The sequence below is a fragment of the Notothenia rossii genome (assembly GCF_949606895.1).
Source record: "Notothenia rossii genome assembly, chromosome: 1".
Lineage (NCBI taxonomy): Eukaryota > Metazoa > Chordata > Actinopteri > Perciformes > Nototheniidae > Notothenia > Notothenia rossii.
This window is the reverse complement of record NC_136912.1, coordinates 56,475,017-56,487,607: the sequence shown is the minus strand read 5'-3', so window position 1 is coordinate 56,487,607 and position 12,591 is coordinate 56,475,017. Positions and strand designations below refer to the sequence as shown.

Below are 12,591 nucleotides of genomic sequence, written 5' to 3'. Positions count from 1 at the left end.
AATTGATCATGTTGTTGATAGTGCTACAGATTCGCTGCGAATAAAATTAGACTCTGTTGCTCCTTTGAAAAAGAAGAAAATAAAACAACATAGATTAGCTCCATGGCATAATGCCGAAACCCGCAAAATAAAGCAAAAGTCGAGACAACTTGAAAGGATATGGCGTTCCACTAAACTTGAAGAATCTCGTTTAATTTGGCATATTACTCTCAATGAATATAAGAAAGCACTGCGTAAAGCGAGAGCAGCGTACTACTCTTCATTAATAGATGAGAATAAGAATAATGCAAGATTTCTTTTCAGCACTGTAGCCAGGCTGACAGAGAGCCACAGCTCGACTGAGCCTTCTATTCCCATAGCACTCAGTAGTAATGATTTTATGTGCTTTTTTAACGATAAAATTGTTACTCTTAGAAACAAAATCAATGACCTCTTGCCTTTGACCAGTATAGTGTTATCAACAGCTCCCGGAAACGTAAGTTCTAATATTAAACTAGATAGTAAACTAGAATGCTTTTCAGCCATAAACCTTGAACAATTCAATTCAATGATTCTCTCTTCTAAACCATCAACTTGTATCTTAGACCCGATTCCAACTAAGCTGTTAAAAGAAGTTTTTCCATTAATTAGCACTTCTTTATTAAATATTATGAATATGTCTTTATTATCAGGCTATGTTCCACAATCATTCAAAGTAGCAGTGATAAAACCGCTTCTTAAAAAGCACAACCTCGATCCAGAGGTTTTAGCCAACTATAGACCAATTTCTAATCTTCCGTTCCTCTCAAAAATTCTTGAGAAAGCAGTCGCAAAACAGCTGTGTGATTACTTAAAAAACTATGATTTATTTGAAGATTTTCAGTCTGGCTTTAGAACACAACATAGCACAGAGACAGCTCTGGTTAAAGTCACAAATGACATTCTAATAGCCTCTGACAAGGGACTTGTCTCTATTCTTGTCTTGCTCGATCTTAGTGCTGCATTTGATACTATCGACCATGATATCCTATTGCAAAGACTAGAGCACTTAGTTGGCATACAGGGAACTGCTTTAGGCTGGTTTAGGTCCTATCTATCTGAACGCTCTCAGTTTGTACGTGTCAACGATGAATCTTCCATGCAAACCAAAGTTAGCCATGGAGTGCCACAGGGCTCAGTGCTTGGACCTATTTTGTTCACCCTATATATGCTTCCGTTCGGCAATATTATAAGGAATCATTCTGTAAACTTTCATTGTTATGCGGATGATACTCAACTATATTTATCAATCAAGCCTGATGAAATTAATCATCTAAATAAAATTCAAGACTGCCTCAAGGACTTAAAAACGTGGATGACCTTACATTTTTTGATGTTAAACACGACCAAAACTGAAGTTATTGTACTTGGCCCGAAGAATCTACGAAACAAATTATCTAAAGATATATTAATTATGGATGGCATTAATTTGGCCTCCAGTGAGACTGTAAGGAATCTTGGTGTTATATTTGATCAGGATTTATCCTTTAACACCCACATAAAATCAATTTCAAGGACCGCCTACTTCCATCTACGTAACATTGCAAAAATCAGGCATATCTTGCCTCAAAACGATGCAGAGAAACTAGTCCATGCATTTGTTACTTCAAGGCTGGATTATTGTAACTCCTTATTATCAGGGTGTACCAAGAAGTCAGTCAAGTCGCTTCAGCTGATTCAAAATGCTGCAGCTCGTGTACTAACCAGAGTTAGGAAAAGGGACCACATTACTCCTGTTCTGGCTGCCTTACACTGGCTCCCTATAGAACACAGGATATAATTAAAAATTCTTCTTCTCGCCTACAAAGCCCTTAATGGGCAGGCGCCATCTTACCTTAAAGAACTCATTATACCCTATTGTCCTACTAGGGCATTGCGTTCCAAGAATGCAGGGTTGTTGGTTGTTCCTAGAGTCTCTAAAAGTACAATGGGAGCCAGAGCCTTTTCTTATCAAGCTCCACTTTTGTGGAATCAGCTTCCAGTTTGTGTTCGGACGGTAGACACCCTATCCGTTTTTAAGAGTGCGCTTAAGACCTTCCTTTTTTATAAAGCTTATAGTTAGGGCTGATTAGATTCAGCCCCTAGTTTTGCTGATATAGGCTTAGTTTTTCGGGGGACATCTTACTTCTTCCTTCTCTCTGTCTATACCTGTGTACTCTCATGTTCCGATTAACCCAGCTTCCCCAAATTTCTTTCTTTTTGGTGTCTATATACGCCGGGATCCGGAGTCATGGATGATCCTGCGGTCCTGTGTCATGGATTGCGAGTCCTGGATCTTGAGTCGTGGCTGTGGTCCTGGATCATAAGTCCTGGATGGATATACTCGTGGATTCATCTTCCTATTATATACACATGCATTTCCAAACATTTGGACTACCTATGTTGCAAATGTATTATCTTTTCAATTTATACAAGGCATCTATTGCACGTCTGTCCGTCCTGGGAGAGGGATCCCTCCTCTGTTGCTCTCCCTGAGGTTTCTCCCATTTTTCCCTTTAAACTGTGGATTTTCTCTGGAAGTTTTTCCTTGTACGATGTGAGGGTCTAAGGACAGAGGGTGTCGTATTGTCATACTGATATTCTGTACAAACTGTGAAGTCCACTGAGACAAATGTAACATTTGTGATATTGGGCTATATAAATAAACATTGATTGATTGATTGATTGAGGTAATTTATGTGCGACCGTTGGAGGTCCCTGCTCCAGAGACCCCTCACCGGTAGACCTTCGTAAATACCTCCCCAGCCCGTCAGACATGCGTCGGTGGTGACCACCTTCCGCGATAGGACAGCACCCTTAGGCACGCCCCGTACTAGAAAAGGCGGGTGCAGCCAGTGGCGCAGTGCCATTACGCATTTCACAGTGACCATCACTCTCCGCGCGCCATGACGCGCGGCTTTAGTCTGAAGGCGGCTACCCAGCGCTGAAACTCCCTCATGTGTAAGCGTCCCAGTCGTACCACCAGGATGGCTGACGCCATGAGCCCCAGTAGCCACAGACATGATCTGAAGAGAACATATTTGCGCAGCCGGAAATGAGCGAGACAAGCTCTGAAAGCTTTCACTCTTTCTGCTGACAGGCGGGCTGTAAAGGGCACCGAGTTCAGGTCTAGACCCAGGAAGAGTACAGTCTGGGCTGGGGACAACATGCTCTTTTCTGTGTTTATTATGAAACCCAGGTCGAGCAGGTGTTTTACGAGGACTTTCGTCTGTGTAATAGCCTCCTGTTCCGACTGTGCGAGAAGCAGCCAGTCGTCCAGGTAGGTTGCCAGGCGAATACCCTGTTGTCTTAACGGGGCTATCGCGGCTTCCGTACATTACATTACATTGCATTTAGCATTTTTTACTTTCTCCTAAAAAAAATGTTTTTGTTCTGAGAAAAAAGTCAGAATTCTAAGATTAAATTCAGAATTCTGAGAAGAAGTCAGAATTCTGTGATTAAAGTCAGAATTCTGAGAAAAAAAATGATGTGGCCCGAATCCTCTTCCATACAGAGGTCTGATAAACACTCCTTTGTTTGTGCCATAGACTGTTACATTACATTACATTGCATTTAGCTGACGCTTTTATCCAAAGCAACTTACAGTAAGTGCATTCGACCAGGAAGATACAACCTTGAAGAAAACAGAATCATATAAGTACATCAGGTTTCATAGAGCCAAACATTTCAAGTGCTACTCAACTGGCTTTAGATAAGCCAGCCCTTTATTAGTATATAAGTGCTTTGTTAGTAATTCAATCGCTCGAAGTGGAGTCTAAAGAGATGAGTTTTCAGTCTGCGCCGGAAGATGTGTAAGCTTTCTGCTGTCCTGATTTCAATGGGGAGCTCATTCCACCATTTTGGAGCCAGGATAGCAAACCCACAAGTTTTTGCTGATGGGAACTTGGGTCCCCCTCGCAGTGTGGGTGCAGCGAGCTGTTTGGCTGATGCAGAGCGGAGTGCACGTGCTGGGGTGTACGGTTTAACCATTTCCTGGATGTAGGAAGGGCCAGATCCATTCGCAGCATGGTACGCAACTACCAGTGTCTTGAAGTGGATTCTAGCAGTTACCGGAAGCCAGTGAAGGGAGCGGAGGAGCGGCGTGGTGTGGGAGAATTTTGGAAGGTTGAAGACCAGACGAGCCGCTGCACTCTGGATGAGCTGCAGAGGTCGGATGGCACATGCAGGTAGACCAGCCAGGAGGGAGTTGCAGTAGTCTAGGCGTGAGATGACGAGAGCCTGAACCAGAACCTGCGCTGATTTCTGGGTCAGCTGAGGACGTATCCTCCGGATGTTGTAAAGCGTGTATCTGCAGCAGCGGGTTGTAGCAGCAATGTTTGCAGTGAAGGACAGTTTGTTATCTAGGATCACACCCAGATTCCTTGCAGTCTGAGTCGGGGAAACAACAGAGGTGCCGATGTTGATTGTTAGGTCAAGAGTGGGACAATCTTTTCCCGGAAGGAAAAGCAGTTCAGTCTTGTCAAGGTTGAGCTTGAGGTGATGAGCAGACATCCACCGAGAGATGTCTGCTAGGCAAGCAGAGATGCGTTCGACGACCTGGGTCTCTGAGCGGGGGAAGGACAGAATTAGTTGGGTGTCGTCAGCGTAGCAGTGGTATGAAAAACCATGCGGGCTAATGACAGACCCGAGCGAGTTTGTGTACAAGGAGAAGAGGAGGGGACCAAGAACAGAGCCCTGAGGGACCCCTTTAGTTAATTGACAAGGGTCGGACTCGGACTCTCTCCAAGTTACCCTGTAGGTGCGGTCTTTGAGGTATGAGGTGAGGAGGGAAAGTGCAGTGCCTGAAACTGCAAGTTCTTGGAGAGTGCGAAGGAGGATCTGATGGTTCACCGTGTCGAATGCAGCAGACAGGTCCAGAAGGATGATGACAGAGGAGAGGGAGGCTGTTTTAGCAGTGTGCAGTTCCTCAGAGACAGCAAGGAAAGCAGTTTCTGTTGAGTGACCTGCCTTGAAATCAGACTGGTGCGGATCCAGAAGGTTGTTCTGATGGAGATAACAGGAGAGTTGTTTAAAGACAGCGCATTCAAGTGTTTTAGACAGGAACGGGAGGAGAGAGACAGGCCTGTAGTTTATAACATCAGACGGGTTGAGAGTGGGTTTCTTTAGGAGAGGGTTTACTCTTGCCTCCTTGAGACTGTTTGGAAAGTGACCAGAAGTTAGAGAAGTGTTGATGAAATGGGTGAGAAACGGTAGAATATCAGGAGCGATAGTCTGAAGGAGGTTTGATGGGATAGGGTCCAGAGGACAGGTAGTAGGACAGGCAGAGGTAATGAGGGTAAGAACCTCACTTGGAGAGAGAGGGGAGAAGGAGGTCAGTGTGTGGGTGAAAGGTGGGTCTGGTGACCCAGCGGTGAGTAAAGGTGAGTCAGAAAAAGAGGAGCGAATATCATCAACCTTTTTTTCAAAGTGGTTAACAAAGTCGCTTGACATAAGGGAGGAGGGGGGAGGGGCTTTCGGGGGGTCCAAGAGGGTGGAAAAGATAGAAAATAGTTTTTTGGGATTGGAATAGGAAGATTGGATCTTATCTTGAAAGAAAGTGCTTTTTGCCTGAGAGATGGAAGCAGAGAAAGAGGAGAGGAGAGCCTGATAGGTTAGGAGGTCGTCATGGTGTTTGGATTTACACCATTTCCGCTCTGCTGCCCTAAGGATGGTTCTATTAGCACGCAGTGCGTCATTTAGCCAGGGAGCAGGAGGGGACTTACGAGCCTGCCGAGATGTGAGAGGACAGAGTGAGTCCAGAGAGGATGAGAGAGTAGAGAGGAGAGTTTCTGCAGCAGAGTTTGGAGGCAGGAGTTGGAACGAATCAGAGGAAGGGAGGGCTGAGAGCACCGATGAGGCAAAGGTAGAGGGGGAGAGGGAACGAAGGTTGCGGCGGACAGGTGCAGAGTTAGAAGAGATTAGGTTGTTATGTTTGGAAAGGGGTAGAGAGAGTAGTACATCGTACAAACACTCTTGGACTGAGAGACAGACCGAAGGGAAGTACTCTGTACTCGTAACAGGCACCCTGAAATGCGAACCTCAGATATTTCCTGTGTTTGTAATATACTGGGATGTTGAAATACGCATCTTTCAGATCGACTGATGTGAACCAGTTGTTTTTTCGCACGAGACGTAGCAGAGATGTGTGAGTGAGCATTCTGAATTTGTATCTTTTGAGATATTTGTTCAGAGCTCTCAAATCTAGTATTGTCCGAATTCCGTTCCCTCCCCGTTTGGGAACGAGGAAATACTTGGAATAAAAGCCGCTCTGACTCTGATCGGCGGGTATTATAGATATAGCCTTCTTTTCTAGTAGCGAGAGAATCTCTCGCTCGAGAATATGGGCTGACTCTCCCCGGGCTTGTGAATACAGAATGCCCGAGAAGCGAGGGGGGGTGACAGCGAATTTGAGCCTGTAGCCCCGTGTTACTGTCTTGAAAACCCAAGCAGAAGCTGTGAGCATCTTCCACCTTTCGCTCCTTAAAGCGAGCGGAGATGTCACGTCTCTTTCCCTCTGAGTCTCTATTTGTTGTGTTATGGGGACCTCTAGTGTCTGGACACGGTGGTACCCCAGGTTGACAACCCCAGCCGACACTGCGCATGCGCGTGGCGGTGGTGCCTTCACAGCCCCAGCCGGCACTGCGCATGCGCGTGGTGGTGGTGCCTTCACAGACCCGTCTATTATATGCCTTTTGAGAGAGGCCGTAGCTGCTCTCAAAAGAGGGACAGGTGACAGACTGTTTATTGTTTTTATTGTTTTTCTTTTCATTTTTTTGGACTGCGCCCTCGGCTTGAAGCCTGGATGCGACAGTGGAAAATGGTTTATTTGAAAACAATGGTATTTGTGACATGTGTTTTTGTGATTTAGAAAGATAGCAGAACTCGCTGTCTCTGGTACTAAGTCCGTTTCCCTTCTGGCACGAACTTGAGGAAGACGTTCTGGCATCACTCGAGGTGGCGGGAAGATGGGGGCATGGTGGCACCCCGAAAACACATCTGGAGCTGGGGAACAGGGAACTTCCAGCTCTGTCACCGAGGAGAGGAGAGGAGGCTGTCAGGCCGCCCGCTTCTTCTTCCTCGTCTGGTGGCCGAAAACCTGGTTCAGCCGTGCCTGCTTGGCTGCTGCCGGAACCAGAGATTTTCTCGGCCTGCTCGCCCTCGTCTCCTGCCTTTGCTGGGGACTCGGGGCGGGCTGTGGCCTCTGCTGCCTCGGTATCTTGAACCGGGCAGGACGTGAGGCAACTTGGGCGTAGGACTGCCGCGAGACCGTTGCAGGTAGCGGCTGGACCCTTCGGAGGAGACAGAGGTGGAGGGCCTTGTCTTCCTTCTTTTTCGACTCACATCTCCGCTGCATCGAGACTAGAGCGGAGCCGAAAATACCCTCGGGATCCGATAGGCATGTCGAGAACATCCTCCTTTTGCCGGTCTGGGAGGTTGGTCAGGTTGAGCCACCTGGCTCTCTCCTGTACCACCATTATGCCCATTACTTTGCCCGTGGCCTGGACTGCACAGCGCTGCACACGGAGGTAAATGTCCGTGATCGCTGCGACCTCGTCCCACACGGCCGGCCCCGGTTTGCTCGACAGGTCCTCGCAGAGCTCCGCCTGGTAGGCGGTCAGCAGTGAGGATATGTTGAGTGCCCTGGCGGACAACGCTGCGGCTTTATAGGCCCGTTCCGTCATCGCTGACTGGAACCGGTCTGCCTTTACCGGTAGCGTGGGGTTCCTGCTCGGTGTCGGAGCCAGCCTCGGTTGGAGGTCGGCTGCCACCAGCGGTTCCATGGGCGGTATGCGGAGCAGGCCGAGCCTCTCCATACCGTCACAGTCCAGGGAGGAGGCACCCTGGATTGGGGCCTTATTACTGAAGGGGCGGTCTCTCCACGGGACCGACACCTCGTCCAGCATCTCCGGGAAGACTGGAAGGAGCTGCCTCTTTGTCCTCGCTGCTTGGGGCAAATTCTACCCCTTGTAGCGAGACCTGGAGGTCTCCTTGGCCATTTCAGGCCATCGGATGTCCAGCCTGGACGCGGCGTGTTGACAAACGGCCTGCAGGTCCATGCTCAGACAGGGCGAAGCTGGTGTGCTATCGCCCGGGAGAGCAGCCATCGCTCCCGGCTTTGCAGCCTGAGCTGACGACACGAAGATATAATCTTCTTGCTCATCCGAGTCGGACAGGAGGAACTCAGAGGCATCCTCTTCGTCCTCCATGTAGTCCAACTCCAGGACATCCCCCGTGGACGAGACGATGGTGAGGTCCAGTTGGGAGCCCCAGCTTGACACAGCGCGGGGCTCAATTTCTGCGGTGGACGGCCCCATGTCTTGATTGCCGGCCGGCGAATCAGCGGACATGAGGGGGTCCTGTCCCGACAAGCTAGCTTGGCGTGTTAGCCGTCGGCGGAGGCTCTTGATGGTGAAGCGGGCACAATGCCCGCACAAGCCGGGGTTGTCGATAGCCTCCTGGGCGTGTTCCAGCCCGATGCAGTGGGAGCAGACCTGGTCTGTGCCTGATATCTTCAACCCGCAGCCGCAGAGCCGAGCCTCCGAGTCCCTGACTCCTCTGGTGTGAGTGAGAGAAGCGTCCATCTTGTTTGCCGTGTTGATGGCGTGGAGAGGACCCGCTCGTAACAGGTACGTTGCTGAGAATTTTTTTTTCTTACAACCTGTCGTTAATCCGGAGAAAAAGCGACGCTCTACATTTTTATTCTCAAAGAATATTAACTGGTGTGTTAATACCTTTTTATCTTCTTCTCCTCTGGTGTGAGAGAGAAAAAAAAAACGTCCTCGCTACCGTGGTGTCGGTAGTGAGGGAAGGCAAGCTAGCAACAGGTGTGTTACTAGCTTGAAAAATCAAAACCTTACCTTTATTTCCGAAGAAAGAAACAGCGAGGTAGATTAACAGTCTTCTTGCGAAGCAGAAAAGTAGCCGACGAGCGCCCGTCGACCGAAAGTTAGCTTTGGGTTCAGTCTGTGGACTGTTAAGCTAGCCCGGCTACCGATCTATCGAGATGTGCTCTGAAGCGAGAAGAGGTGTTTGAATGATGCTGTGACGTGGCACAAGCTACATATAGGGTGGGTGGATTCCCTGACGCTGACGTCAAGATCACCAGCCAATCAGGATTGGCGTAATGAGATTGATGCTTCTGTTTGCTCCGCGATAAGACGCATCTCATAGTGAGACATCGAACGGAGTGTTATGAATGAGAACAATAACGGCGTCACGCCGCTCAAGTAGCTTTTGCGAACATCTCTCAAAACATTTGGAGTTGGGAACTGCTTTCTGTAGAAGCTGCTGCATCCCGTCCTGAGAGTAAATTGCCAGAAGCGCCGACACTTCCTCAGCATTCCACCGCTCCGGTGTTGTAGTACGTGTGGTCATAACTGCTTTAAAGTACAAAAAAACTACTCGCTCAGGTGTGGATGTGGTTTTTTTACCGAGGAAAAAAATGGCTGCCTAACAAAAAACATTCAGTCTAACGGGGCGTGGTTTGCAATTCGCCCAGCCAATAGAAATAGAATATAAATTGGCACTCTTTTATCACCAGGTTCGTACCACCTCTCTAGCAGGGACTGAAAATGGCCAAAAGAGTTCCCGGCACTGAGTAGTCCCGGCGGTGTGAACGCGACATTATTGGTACTAACGGAACTAAAGAACCAAATTACCAGGGAAAGTCCAGCGGTGTGAATGCGGCTAATGATACAGTCTGGTTATTATGCTGTTTGGAGGAGGCCTCACAGGTAAGAGCACTAACTAGCTACCATCACATGTACCTTAGCTTGACTTAAATGTATTAAACGTATAATTAAGTGATATCAAAATATAAATAACTAATGTCATGCAAACATATTAATATTTGCTTGATTCCAGTGTTGAATTTAGCACAATTGCATACAAACGTTAAGGGATTTTAAGATTCTGAAGAATTATGCTAAAAACTCAATAACTTAGATTATTATTTATAGTTTTGCTGAATAGTTTCATGTCCGCTTACCTTAGAAACGTAAAATGCCACGACAGTGTGCAGATGGGGAGCATGTTAGCTTAGCTTGGTAGCTTCAGCTAGCTCTGGAACTTTCAGCTCGGTGGCAGCAGGTCCCGCCGTATCTGCATACAGTACACGCGGTTTGATTGGCTAGTGCTTGTGTAGCCGGTCTGGGCCTACTTCTCAGCAGACCCTTGCTACGACTCTGCGTTGTGTTGTGCGTGTTTGATGGACAAGGAGATTCGGTTGTTGTCTTTAACCGAAACTTTGGCGTATTTATTCCTCTGCATGAAGTAAACACAATATTGCAGCAGCATTAATACACATGGACGTCTGCAACACACCAGTCTCAGTCTGCCATACAAACAACTGAGAGACTAGTACTTATAAAACATTCAGATATCAAATCTGTCACAATAGATCACAATACACTGTACAATTACAGTTACACTGGAAATGTATACACCACCGGCTAATTAGTATTTTTAGACATGTAAATAAAACAATAAAATAAACACATAGTACAAAACACAATAGACCAAAACATGGGAGCAACAAACATACCTGCATGAAGTAAACACAATAATGCAGCAGCATTAATACACATGGACGTTTGCAACACACCAGTCTGTGGTGGGGAAAAGACGCCATTAAACATGCTGCAGGTGCTGTGTGTGAGTCCTCACAAGTGCTGCTAAACAGTACACTTAACTAAAAGTTTGTTAAAACACTCAAACTTCTGCAAAACAACTACACAGCAACACATTAGCACCATGGAATGATATTATAACCTTGTTTCACAGTTTAACATTATATAAACACTGTAAACATCATTTAGAACAGAAATCTATAAAGAGCACATGACAAACTCTCCTCACCTCAGTCTGCCATACAAACAACTGAGTGAGAGAGGGTGCAACGCAGGTAGATGACGTCACTGCCGAAAGTGAAGACTTCAAAATAAAAGCATTAGCTCCCAAAACGGTCTTTTGTAGTAAACATACCAAAATAAAAGTGACAATAAATAATATTGGAACAATAAAATAAAACGTGAGGGATTATTGGTGGAATGCATTCCTGTATATTTATATACCTGCTACATTCACCCCTCCTGAATTACACCAAAATCCTGAGCGGCTGACAGAACACAACACTGACAGGGACATTAACACTGCGTTAAAACTGGCACGGGTTCACATAAAGATACCATCTTCACAATCAGCTAGAAGCTACCTGGTAAACAGGTTCAGAGAAATCAAAAGGGTGATCAACCCTTAGTCCCCTCTTAGAATTGCTTGGTGCCGTGTACACCAAACTACCCGGCCTACTAGAGTCCCAAACCGTACTCGTGAGCACAGACAGTAAACAGTACATCACTTACAGTGACACATTGCAAAACGTAAAAAAAAACAACGATAAAAAAATAAACATCTCAATAAAAGAAAAAAAACAAGAAGAAATAATACAGCCCCTTCAGAACAGGGTAAGAAGAGACTGGGATCTCTTACTGAAAGAGTTTGCGAACCCCCTCATGCTGGTCGGCCTCTGAACCATTGTCTCTACAAAACGGCTGACTCTCTTAACAACCCTGCCAGCACGTGTCCTGACCACACCCTGCATGTCTGCTTGAGTGGGTGCTTGGCTGTCTCGGCCCTGTTCTGCAACTGTTGGTAAAGTGTCAGAAATAACGGTCGGGACATGGCCTGTGTCAACCATCGACACTGAGTCTGATGTGTCAACTGCTGACGCTGTAACCGGTCTGAATGACTGGACACTGCTTGCGTCGATCACTGATGCTGTATCTGGTACACTTGACTGATCTAGCTCTGCATCAGACTGATCTTCATCTGTATCAGCTTCGTCACAGGACCGGTGGCTGGCAGTGTCTTCAGCCCCACTCAGTGCCCATGCGCTTGTCCTATCCTCCGAACCCTCTTCCTCTTCCAAAGAGTTGACGAGATCCTCCATCCGAGACCCGTCCTCTGAATCATCAAGACTGTCCTCAGTCTCCGGCATTTCTCCTTGAGCAGACTCTATGGGCAGGAAGCTGATATCCAGGATAAGGTTGCGATGCACTACCTTTGTTTTACCCTTGTCATCTTCCAACATGTAGACATGAGTCTGTGGGTTGCTGTCTACGACAGTATAGACTGTTGGTTCCCACTTGTCCGCAAGTTTCTTCTTTCCCCTCTCACCTTTGTTGGCGAGAAGTACTCTGTCTCCCACGTTCAGGCAAGTCCCCTTGATCTTCCGATTGTAACCTCTGGCTTGCTTGTCTTGCTCCTTGATGGCATGCTTTCGAGCAATGTCTGCTGCTTCATGGAGGTGGGACATAAGCGTTGTTACATAGCTGCCATAGTCAACAACCACTGGGTCGTGTAGGACCTGTTTGAACAACACATCAACGGGGAGTCTTGGAACCCGACCAAACATTAGGTGGAAGGGTGCGTACCCAGTCATGCACCTGTCATCATGTCGCATTGTATGCAAATGTCAGGGTCTGGATTTGCTGGGGCCACTTGGTCTTCTCTCTCAGTGGCAGTGAACGGAGCATACCCCCCAGAGTCCTGTTAAATCTCTCAGTCCCTCCGTTCCCCATGGGGTGGTAGGCTGTA

General features: G+C 47.1%; 1 long non-coding RNA gene across 1 annotated transcript; it reads left to right on the top strand.

Annotated features, from left to right (window-relative positions):
• The first annotated feature begins 2,469 nt into the window (after nt 1-2,469).
• Nucleotides 2,470-11,086, top strand: LOC307023842. The gene is made up of 2 exons (XR_013803783.1): nt 2,470-2,687; nt 10,422-11,086. It is a non-coding gene; the product is annotated as an uncharacterized lncRNA (long non-coding RNA).
• Nucleotides 11,087-12,591: the final 1,505 nt, after the last annotated feature.